The sequence below is a fragment of the Cydia pomonella genome, unplaced genomic scaffold (genome assembly GCF_033807575.1).
Source record: "Cydia pomonella isolate Wapato2018A unplaced genomic scaffold, ilCydPomo1 PGA_scaffold_96, whole genome shotgun sequence".
NCBI lineage: Eukaryota > Metazoa > Arthropoda > Insecta > Lepidoptera > Tortricidae > Cydia > Cydia pomonella.
The window spans coordinates 13,060-25,987 of record NW_026907929.1 but is presented as its reverse complement, the minus strand read 5'-3'; the positions used below and the strand labels follow the sequence as shown (position 1 = coordinate 25,987).

The window sequence follows — 12,928 nt, the reverse complement described above, 5'->3', positions numbered from 1 at the left end:
AATTTATTCGAATATATTTGATTTTTTTCGGAAAACCTTGTAGATTGGTGCGGCCTGGAAAAGGGTTAATATCTATTATACTTCTTCCTCGCGTTGTCCCGGTATTTTGCCACGGCCCATGGTAGCCTGGGGTCCGCTTGACAACTAATCCCAAGATTTGGCGTAGGCACTAGTTTTTACGAAAGCAACTGCCATCTGACTTTTCAACTCGAGGGTAAACTAGGCCTTGTTGGAATTAGTCCGGTTTCCTCACGATGTTTTCCTTCACCGAAAAGCGACTGGTAAATGTCAAATGATAAGTTCCGAAAAACTCATTATAAAACACATCAAGTTTATTTTGGTCCAATGGATAAACTCATGCTGACGCTGAATACGTACATATATACTTGGGCTCGAAATAGACGAGTACAGTCGCCATCTATAACCGAACGGCCAAGGTGTTCAGAAATATGTGAACAAAACCTCTTAGGCTTTCGTATGCGCCTGTCAAAAACTTGCCATTTATTTAGCAACCATACAATCTTTATGTTTAAGTTGAATTTGGTTGACTATACAAGGTGCCCGTGAGCATTGTGAGATATTTTAACTAAGCATTCCTGGTAATATTTAGAAACTAAAATGTCGTATAAAATTTTCTGGATTAGGCATAGTTTCAGAGATAATTAAATGTTTTTCGAAATCATTCTTTCGCCATAAGTTGGTACAAAAACACATTTTTGACTGCGGTATTGCCACTTTGAGGTCTAGTCTGGACATACCTATTGATTGACATCGAAAACTTAAAAAAATGTTATCGAGAGGCTACCCTCAAATAAAAAAAAAACTTTTTAGTTAATTTTAGGTTATGTGTAATAAAAAATACGTTTTATGTACATGAATTTCACAAAAAGTCAAATGACATTTTTTGCTTCTGTTGCCATCAGGAATGCACCGTTAAAATCTCTCGCAATGCTCACGGGCACCTTGTATGGAGCAGATCTGCTCCTAAACATACCAAAGGTTAGGACCAAGACGCTAAAGTGCACGTCCAGATATTTTTGAGCACATTGGCTGCTCCAATATTCCCCATATATATTATATTATATTTGTATTGACGACCGGTTTGGCCTAGTGGGTAGTGACCCTGCCTACGAAGCTGATGGTCCCGGGTTCAAATCCTGGTAAGGGCATGTATTTGTGTGATGAGCATGGATATTTGTTCCTGAGTCATGGGTGTTTTCTATGTATTTAAGTATTTATAAATATTTATATATTATATATATCGTTGTCAAAGTACCCTCAACACAAGCCTTATTGAGCTTACTGTGGGACTTAGTCAATTTGTGTAATAATGTCCTATAATAAAATAAATAAAAAAAATATCTCATGGGGACTTAATAATAATTTAATAATAATTGAACTATTCCAAGTAAAAAGCCAGCTAAACCAGCAGTCAGGAAACCGGGTCCGAAAACAAACAAAGGTAATAATTTGTTTAGTATTGATTTCATTTCTTGTGACATTAATTTGCCTTGCCCTCCTCAGACCCAGGCCATACAAATGAATAAAATAATAATTAATAGTTTAAAAATCACTAGAAGAACACTCTTTTATAAATGTGTTTCCGGATCGTGTTCAAAGTCTATTACGTGAGTTTGGGCACCAAAAAAAAATACGTGTCCGTTATTTTAGACTACTCTATAACATATATAAATATAAATCAAATCGGAACCAGACAGTTTGGTACCTTTCCTTTACCCCTAGTGTAAATAAATTCGATTTCGAAACGTGACGTACGCGTTTGCGTTTAGTCTCATTTTGTATTGGATTTAGAAAGAGCGCGCCAAGCGGGACGTTTTGGAAACTCAAAATCCTATACAAAATGAGACTTAACGCAAACGCGTTCGTCACGTTATGATGTCGATCAAATTTACACTAGGGGTACAGGTCAGTTCTTCAATGGAATTCCGCTTGGCGCCCGTAGAATGAAATGAAGTAGATTTAAATACTTATTTAATAGCCCAACTCCCATGTTTCATGGTTTTGGGTTAATTTTGACGCATGTCCCTTTTTCGTTCGATAGTAGTCATTTTAAAATTGTTACTGTGTATAATAATCTGTCGTATTTATTTGTCAGACGACACACCAGCGCCGCCGGGCCCGTCCGGTTTTAGAGTGCCACGCTCGCCGCCCTCTGAAAGCAGTGAGTAAATTTACACTAGGGGTACAGGTCAGTTCTTCAATGGAATTCCGCTTGGCGCCCGTAGAATGAAATGAAGTAGATTTAAATACTTATTTAATAGCCCAACTCCCATGTTTCATGGTTTTGGGTTAATTTTGACGCATGTCCCTTTTTCGTTCGATAGTAGTCATTTTAAAATTGTTACTGTGTATAATAATCTGTCGTATTTATTTGTCAGACGACACACCAGCGCCGCCGGGCCCGTCCGGTTTTAGAGTGCCACGCTCGCCGCCCTCTGAAAGCAGTGAGTATATTTACACTAGGGGTACAGGTCAGTTCTTCAATGGAATTCCGCTTGGCGCCCGTAGAATGAAATGAAGTAGATTTAAATACTTATTTAATAGCCCAACTCCCATGTTTCATGGTTTTGGGTTAATTTTGACGCATGTCCCTTTTTCGTTCGATAGTAGTCATTTTAAAATTGTTACTGTGTATAATAATCTGTCGTATTTATTTGTCAGACGACACACCAGCGCCGCCGGGCCCGTCCGGTTTTAGAGTGCCACGCCCGCCGCCCTCTGAAAGCAGTGAGTATATTTACACTAGGGGTACAGGTCAGTTCTTCAATGGAATTCCGCTTGGCGCCCGTAGAATGAAATGAAGTAGATTTAAATACTTATTTAATAGCCCAACTCCCATGTTTCATGGTTTTGGGTTAATTTTGACGCATGTTCCTTTTTCGTTCGATAGTAGTCATTTTAAAATTGTTACTGTGTATAATAATCTGTCGTATTTATTTGTCAGACGACACACCAGCGCCGCCGGGCCCGTCCGGTTTCAGAGTGCCACGCCCGCCGCCCTCTGAAAGCAGTGAGTATATTTACCATATAGATAAATACGAGTAAAAATTTTTTTACAGTACATATGGTGCTACTTTACCGCACTAGTGCGCAAATTAGCATATTACGTTACTGTGTCAAACATTTAAAGGTCCATATGTACTGTAAAACGTTGTACGATACATGTGGGAATAGATAATTCGCAACTCGTGTCGATTTAAAACACTCCCTTCGGTCGTGTTTTAATTTATCACCACTCGTTTCGAATTTCCTATTTTTCGCACTTGTATCGTAATGTACTATTTTTTACAAAAGCTTTTATTTAACTGCTCTAAAAAGAAGAAAATAAAATTTTCCTTTAAAATTTTAATCATCAACTTACGAGTATAACCTCATTATACACAATTTATATGTTCAAGCTTGTCGGGGCAAAAGGGCATTCCATACATTAAATAATAAAATCAACATGTTTTTTGATTAAATGAATACTTTTGAAAATAATTGGCTACTTGACAGTTTTTGTAACTAATGTCAATCGATCTTGATTTTCCTGAACATCAAATGTCTATATAGGACTCATGGTATTTAAGCAACACAAAGGTCAGAAAAGTCTGACGCTCGCACTGAGGATTGTATCGCCTCTAACAATTAAAATTATGAACATTTGTTAGCACTAAAACAGACTTTGAAACTGAAAAAAAAAACTCGGAACAGAAGTAATTTAATGTGAAACTAGTAACTATTAAGTTACCATTTTTTTATTGCACATCTCTATTTCGTATTCTCAAGTATACAATAAGTACATACGATACAAGTGCGAAAAATAGGAAATTCGGAACGAGTAGCGATAAATTAAAACACGACCGAAGGGAGTGTTTTAAATCGACACGAGTTGCGAATTACCTATTCGCACATGTATCGTACAATGTTTTACAGTACATATGGCCCTTTAAATGTTCGACACAGTAATGTAATATGCTAATTTTCGCACAAGTGCGGTAAAGTAGCACCATATGTACTGTAAAAGTTATTTAGAAGAGATCACTCTTTAGCTATAAGATCGCTTGTTATTTCTTACCTATACTTTTAACCTTTTGATTGCCAAAGACGTCATATGACGTGCGCGGCTACAGCCCAATATCAACCTTCATGCGTACCGACAAGGTTCACGATTACGCGCCGCGTGCGATAGGCGTGGCGTTCAAAAGGTTAATATTTTTTAATATGTTGTATTCTACATTGTATCAATATCTTAGGTATGTCGAAAGTCGATAAAAGAGAAGTCCCTGATGACAATAGGGTTGTTTCCATCTACAAATCTTAGGGCAGAATTGTATCCCAATAAATTATTTGGATTATAAGAACATGTTAAACTACTTTTAGGGGACCTGTAATGACCATATATTTCTAAATTTTGATTTTAAAATATCTTTTAGCACACGTCACGTGACCAAACTCGAAACGTCTTCGAAGATTCTGATGACGTCACAACTCTCGGATTGACACTGTTGACAGTTAGGCGATAAACAACAAATGACAAATGTCAGTTGACAGCTCGTATCTTCTACGTGTGTATGTAGTTATGTGTCAAACCGTAAACTGTGACGTCACACAATTTTCAAAGAGCGTTTTGGGCGCGAATGCATCCGTCAAAATATATTTTGTTAATTTAACATATTTAAAGCCGTTTTTAGTATAAAAGTCGAATTTTAGGGCAACTTTTAGTTAATATAGAACGTAATACAAGCGTTTCAAAAAATTGGAAACAACCCTATTAAAACTGCCACGAGAATTCCGACCTCTGGTCATCATCCCCACTGTTCCCCAGCGTGATTCTACTGGTGTCTCCTTGTTGCAGGCTATGTCCCGTCAGAACAGGATTCTCTAGACTCGTTCAGGATTTCATTCACTCCCATTAACTTTTTCGGTATGTTCGATCTCGTGTATGTCCAGTTCTTGACTGTTATTGACCATCGGTACACTTTCTTCAACTTTAAGAGGAAAGGAGACTGCTTTTCCTTTACAAACCTAGTCCCCATTTCCTCTCTGAATATTAACATTACCTTATAGGAAATATTACACACATGTATATCAACCACAGTTTTGCCCTGTCTTTTGATTTATTTATTATTTTTTGATAGAATGCATAGATCTTTTGAAAGGAAAGGAATGAAAATAAATGTGGGCAAGACGAAAGTAATGGTATTTGAAAAGGGAGAAAGTATGACAAACCGTGAAGTTTTGATTGGTCAAGAAAGAGTTGAACAAGTGAAAGAGTTTGTGTATCTGGGGACCTTGTTCACTAGGGACGGTAAACATGATGAAGACATTGAAAGGAGAGTGAATGCTGGAAATCGTGTGAATGGGGCACTCAACGCTTTTATGAGCAGCCAGAAGGTGTCGCAAAAAGCACGGTTGGCTGTGCATAGAGGGGTGTTGGTGCCTACACTTATGTATGGTAGCGAAAGTTGGGTATGGCAGAAGAAACATCAGAGCCAAGTGAATGCAGTGGAAATGAGAGCGTTGAGAAGTGTGTGTGGTGTAAAATTACAAGATAGAATTAGGAACAGTGTGATAAGGGAAAAGTGTGGACTGAACGAAGATGTAGTGACAAAAATTGAGAACGGTATGTTGAGATGGTTTGGACTACTTTGGACACGTGGAAAGAATGAGAGAAAGAAGGTTAACAAAGAGAGTGTATAAGGGAGAAGTAGAGGAGGGAGCTGGAAGGGGTAGACCTCGGCGGACTTTCTCTGATCAAATCGGGGAAATCCTGAAAGGCCAGGTCAAGAGCACCCTAAACCGGCGAGCGTGTATGAGGAATGTCATGAAAGTGAAGGAAGCGAAAGAGGTATGTCAGGATCGTAGCAAGTGGAAATCCGTGGTCTCTGCCTACCCCTTCGGGAAATAGGCGTGATTATATGTATGTATGTATGTTTTTGATAATTATAACAAAAGCGCTGGTGGCCTAGCGGTAAGAGCATGCGACTTGCAATCCGGAGCTCAAGAGTGCAAACCCCGGCTCGTACCAATGAGTTTTACGGAACTTATGTACGAAATGTCATTTGATATTTACAAGTCGTTTTTCGGTGAAGGAAAACATCGTGAGTAAACCGGACTAATCCCAACGAGGCCTAGTTTATCCTCTGGCTTGAAAGGTGAGATAGCAGTCGCTTTTGTAAACGCCAACTCTGGGGATTAATTGTCAAGCGGACCCCAGGCTCCCAAGAGCCGTGGCAAATGCCGGGACAACGCGAGGAAGAAGAAGATAATTATAACTATTATAAGAGTTAGGAGAATTTAAAAAATTGTATGGAATTGGCTTTTCGCTTCTAATTCAAATAATATTAATAAAATTGAAAAAATCAAACGAAGGGGCATTTTCTCTGACGCTTAGCACACTAGATTCGATTCGCATGTCGCTCCGATGATTGAGCGAGACAACGCTATGCGTGTATTATAGCGATATCCCGCTCGCACATCGGACCGACGTGCGAATCAGATCCAGTGTGTTAAGCGCCTATATCCTGGATTTAAATTGGGATCTGTGTTTGTGCGGAAAAGCGTCTCAGAGGTCTACTAAAGATCAATGTGTGTGGTGTCGCCTCTGAACCCCGTTGTCAATGTTTATGGTGTGTCCCGTGAACCCCGTTGTCAATTTGTGTGGTGTGTCCCCTGAAACCCGTTGTCAATGTTTATGGTGTGTGGTGTGTCCCCTGAACCCCGTTGTCAATGTTTATGGTGTGTGGTGTGTCCCCTGAACCCAGTTGTCAATGTTTATGGTGTGTCCCGTGAACCCCCTTGTCAATTTGTGCGGTGTGTCCCCTGAACCCCGTTGTCAATGTTTATGGTGTGTGGTGGGTCCCCTGAACCTAGTTGTCAATGTTTATGGTGTGTCCCGTGAACCCCCTTGTCAATTTGTGCGGTGTGTCCCCTGAACCCCGTTGTCAATGTTCATTGAAATGAAGGGTAGGGAACAACGTGTTGTGTGTACGTAATATATATAAATAACAAATAACATAAGTAGTTTTATGTCTTGTTTGTGTGTAATTATGTATGGGTATTGTGTGGTTTTGGTTGCAATTAAATATCATATGTCCTAAATTTCAAAACAACTTAGTCCCAGAATGCCTTTTAATATTAATTGTGCCCTTTTTTAAAATGGCCAAATGTCATAACGACTTTTTCAAAGTATCTTTCGTCAAATGACGAATTTCCGACGGACTTCTTTTTTTAAATATATTAAGTTTAGCTATATCTAAAATCCATTCTTAAAACCTTTATCGTATTAACAATATTATTTTAACGGTCGAATGGAACTAAAGATAATATCATATCATATGGGGTAAAATAGTACTCATTAATGCATGTTATATGAGATTCAGGTCATTTTGGGAATGTGCTTTTTTGAGAAAAAAGTTAGACTTTCTGAGATTCTGACATTTTAATATTATTCCGTTTCGATCTCCAGAAATTATGGTAAATGGGTGAAATGAAATTAAGGTGCAATGAAACCAAAGCATTGTGACACCACGTTGATTTGAACTTTAGACATTTTGAGAACGTTTTGAAAATGTGTTTTTTTTTATTTTTTTAAAGATGGTCATTCTGAGATGACTGCCAGACAAAAAACGGCGCACTACCCCAGAAACCGGTGGTCTATAGCTGCGTACAAAACAACCCGCCCAGCGGGTTGTCCGGCATCTGAACAAAGTTCACGAGCGCCCACCAGTGGGGTTCCCGGCAGTGAATGTGTTAAGGCTCTTACAGTAAAAAATACACATAGAACATGCATTTGTCACAATATGGAATATAATGTACAACTTTAGTCGGGTGACATTGTAATATTATGGTACCATCGAGCTGATCTGAGGATGGAGAAAGGAAGTGGAAATGTAAACTCCATGATGAAACAATGCAACCTAATTGTGTTTGGAGTTTTTAGAATTGCCTTGATGAGTATTAGTTGCCTGTGGAAAAGTCCGGTTTACTCACGATGTTTTCCTTCACCGAAAAACGACTTGTAAATATCAAATGACATTTCGTACATAAGTTCCGTAAAACTCATTGGTACGAGCCGGGGTTTGCACTCTTGAGCTCCGGATTGCAAGTCGCATGCTCTTACCGCTAGGCCACCAGCGCTTTTGTTATAATTATCAAAAACATACATACATACATATAATCACGCCTATTTCCCGAAGGGGTAGGCAGAGACCACGGATTTCCACTTGCTACGATCCTGACATACCTCTTTCGCTTCCTTCACTTTCATGACATTCCTCATACACGCTCGCCGGTTTAGGGTGCTCTTGACCTGGCCTTTCAGGATTTCCCCGATTTGATCAGAGAAAGTCCGCCGAGGTCTACCCCTTCCAGCTCCCTCCTCTACTTCTCCCTTATACACTCTCTTTGTTAACCTTCTTTCTCTCATTCTTTCCACGTGTCCAAAGTAGTCCAAACCATCTCAACATACCGTTCTCAATTTTTGTCACTACATCTTCGTTCAGTCCACACTTTTCCCTTATCACACTGTTCCTAATTCTATCTTGTAATTTTACACCACACACACTTCTCAACGCTCTCATTTCCACTGCATTCACTTGGCTCTGATGTTTCTTCTGCCATACCCAACTTTCGCTACCATACATAAGTGTAGGCACCAACACCCCTCTATGCACAGCCAACCGTGCTTTTTGCGACACCTTCTGGCTGCTCATAAAAGCGTTGAGTGCCCCATTCACACGATTTCCAGCATTCACTCTCCTTTCAATGTCTTCATCATGTTTACCGTCCCTAGTGAACAAGGTCCCCAGATACACAAACTCTTTCACTTGTTCAACTCTTTCTTGACCAATCAAAACTTCACGGTTTGTCATACTTTCTCCCTTTTCAAATACCATTACTTTCGTCTTGCCCACATTTATTTTCATTCCTTTCCTTTCAAAAGATCTATGCATTCTATCAAAAAATAATAAATAAATCAAAAGACAGGGCAAAACTGTGGTTGATATACATGTGTGTAATATTTCCTATAAGGTAATGTTAATATTCAGAGAGGAAATGGGGACTAGGTTTGTAAAGGAAAAGCAGTCTCCTTTCCTCTTAAAGTTGAAGAAAGTGTACCGATGGTCAATAACAGTCAAGAACTGGACATACACGAGATCGAACATACCGAAAAAGTTAATGGGAGTGAATGAAATCCTGAACGAGTCTAGAGAATCCTGTTCTGACGGGACATAGCCTGCAACAAGGAGACACCAGTAGAATCACGCTGGGGAACAGTGGGGATGATGACCAGAGGTCGGAATTCTCGTGGCAGTTTTAATAGGGTTGTTTCCAATTTTTTGAAACGCTTGTATTACGTTCTATATTAACTAAAAGTTGCCCTAAAATTCGACTTTTATACTAAAAACGGCTTTAAATATGTTAAATTAACAAAATATATTTTGACGGATGCATTCGCGCCCAAAACGCTCTTTGAAAATTGTGTGACGTCACAGTTTACGGTTTGACACATAACTACATACACACGTAGAAGATACGAGCTGTCAACTGACATTTGTCATTTGTTGTTTATCGCCTAACTGTCAACAGTGTCAATCCGAGAGTTGTGACGTCATCAGAATCTTCGAAGACGTTTCGAGTTTGGTCACGTGACGTGTGCTAAAAGATATTTTAAAATCAAAATTTAGAAATATATGGTCATTACAGGTCCCCTAAAAGTAGTTTAACATGTTCTTATAATCCAAATAATTTATTGGGATACAATTCTGCCCTAAGATTTGTAGATGGAAACAACCCTATTGTCATCAGGGACTTCTCTTTTATCGACTTTCGACATACCTAAGATATTGATACAATGTAGAATACAACATATTAAAAAATATTAACCTTTTGAACGCCACGCCTATCGCACGCGGCGCGTAATCGTGAACCTTGTCGGTACGCATGAAGGTTGATATTGGGCTGTAGCCGCGCACGTCATATGACGTCTTTGGCAATCAAAAGGTTAAAAGTATAGGTAAGAAATAACAAGCGATCTTATAGCTAAAGAGTGATCTCTTCTAAATAACTTTTACAGTACATATGGTGCTACTTTACCGCACTTGTGCGAAAATTAGCATATTACATTACTGTGTCGAACATTTAAAGGGCCATATGTACTGTAAAACATTGTACGATACATGTGCGAATAGGTAATTCGCAACTCGTGTCGATTTAAAACACTCCCTTCGGTCGTGTTTTAATTTATCGCTACTCGTTCCGAATTTCCTATTTTTCGCACTTGTATCGTATGTACTTATTGTATACTTGAGAATACGAAATAGAGATGTGCAATAAAAAAATGGTAACTTAATAGTTACTAGTTTCACATTAAATTACTTCTGTTCCGAGTTTTTTTTTTCAGTTTCAAAGTCTGTTTTAGTGCTAACAAATGTTCATAATTTTAATTGTTAGAGGCGATACAATCCTCAGTGCGAGCGTCAGACTTTTCTGACCTTTGTGTTGCTTAAATACCATGAGTCCTATATAGACATTTGATGTTCAGGAAAATCAAGATCGATTGACATTAGTTACAAAAACTGTCAAGTAGCCAATTATTTTCAAAAGTATTCATTTAATCAAAAAACATGTTGATTTTATTATTTAATGTATGGAATGCCCTTTTGCCCCGACAAGCTTGAACATATAAATTGTGTATAATGAGGTTATACTCGTAAGTTGATGATTAAAATTTTAAAGGAAAATTTTATTTTCTTCTTTTTAGAGCAGTTAAATAAAAGCTTTTGTAAAAAATAGTACATTACGATACAAGTGCGAAAAATAGGAAATTCGAAACGAGTGGTGATAAATTAAAACACGACCGAAGGGAGTGTTTTAAATCGACACGAGTTGCGAATTATCTATTCCCACATGTATCGTACAACGTTTTACAGTACATATGGACCTTTAAATGTTTGACACAGTAACGTAATATGCTAATTTGCGCACTAGTGCGGTAAAGTAGCACCATATGTACTGTAAAAAAATTTTTACTCGTATTTATCTATATGGTAAATATACTCACTGCTTTCAGAGGGCGGCGGGCGTGGCACTCTGAAACCGGACGGGCCCGGCGGCGCTGGTGTGTCGTCTGACAAATAAATACGACAGATTATTATACACAGTAACAATTTTAAAATGACTACTATCGAACGAAAAAGGAACATGCGTCAAAATTAACCCAAAACCATGAAACATGGGAGTTGGGCTATTAAATAAGTATTTAAATCTACTTCATTTCATTCTACGGGCGCCAAGCGGAATTCCATTGAAGAACTGACCTGTACCCCTAGTGTAAATATACTCACTGCTTTCAGAGGGCGGCGGGCGTGGCACTCTAAAACCGGACGGGCCCGGCGGCGCTGGTGTGTCGTCTGACAAATAAATACGACAGATTATTATACACATTATAAGAACTGACCTGTACCCCTAGTGTAAATTTGATCGACATCATAACGTGACGAACGCGTTTGCGTTAAGTCTCATTTTGTATAGGATTTTGAGTTTCCAAAACGTCCCGCTTGGCGCGCTCTTTCTAAATCCAATACAAAATGAGACTAAACGCAAACGCGTACGTCACGTTTCGAAATCGAATTTATTTACACTAGGGGTAAAGGAAAGGTACCAAACTGTCTGGTTCCGATTTGATTTATATTTATATATGTTATAGAGTAGTCTAAAATAACGGACACGTATTTTTTTTTGGTGCCCAAACTCACGTAATAGACTTTGAACACGATCCGGAAACACATTTATAAAAGAGTGTTCTTCTAGTGATTTTTAAACTATTAATTATTATTTTATTCATTTGTATGGCCTGGGTCTGAGGAGGGCAAGGCAAATTAATGTCACAAGAAATGAAATCAATACTAAACAAATTATTACCTTTGTTTGTTTTCGGACCCGGTTTCCTGACTGCTGGTTTAGCTGGCTTTTTACTTGGAATAGTTCAATTATTATTAAATTATTATTAAGTCCCCATGAGATATTTTTTTTATTTATTTTATTATAGGACATTATTACACAAATTGACTAAGTCCCACAGTAAGCTCAATAAGGCTTGTGTTGAGGGTACTTTGACAACGATATATATAATATATAAATATTTATAAATACTTAAATACATAGAAAACACCCATGACTCAGGAACAAATATCCATGCTCATCACACAAATACATGCCCTTACCAGGATTTGAACCCGGGACCATCAGCTTCGTAGGCAGGGTCACTACCCACTAGGCCAAACCGGTCGTCAATACAAATATAATATAATATATATGGGGAATATTGGAGCAGCCAATGTGCTCAAAAATATCTGGACGTGCACTTTAGCGTCTTGGTCCTAACCTTTGGTATGTTTAGGAGCAGATCTGCTCCATACAAGGTGCCCGTGAGCATTGCGAGAGATTTTAACGGTGCATTCCTGATGGCAACAGAAGCAAAAAATGTCATTTGACTTTTTGTGAAATTCATGTACATAAAACGTATTTTTTATTACACATAACCTAAAATTAACTAAAAAGTTTTTTTTTTATTTGAGGGTAGCCTCTCGATAACATTTTTTTAAGTTTTCGATGTCAATCAATAGGTATGTCCAGACTAGACCTCAAAGTGGCAATACCGCAGTCAAAAATGTGTTTTTGTACCAACTTATGGCGAAAGAATGATTTCGAAAAACATTTAATTATCTCTGAAACTATGCCTAATCCAGAAAATTTTATACGACATTTTAGTTTCTAAATATTACCAGGAATGCTTAGTTAAAATATCTCACAATGCTCACGGGCACCTTGTATAGTCAACCAAATTCAACTTAAACATAAAGATTGTATGGTTGCTAAATAAATGGCAAGTTTTTGACAGGCGCATACGAAAGCCTAAGAG

The 12,928-nt window shown here is 38.3% G+C and overlaps 1 long non-coding RNA gene across 1 annotated transcript; it reads right to left on the bottom strand.

The window, feature by feature from the left end:
• Positions 1–10,590: 10,590 nt before the first annotated feature.
• LOC133534398 (uncharacterized) lies at positions 10,591–11,882 on the bottom strand. The gene is made up of 2 exons (XR_009802015.1): positions 11,465–11,882; positions 10,591–11,324 (listed from the first exon to the last, which is right to left on the bottom strand). It is a non-coding gene; the product is annotated as an uncharacterized LOC133534398 (long non-coding RNA).
• Between the last annotated feature and the right edge of the window lie 1,046 nt (positions 11,883–12,928).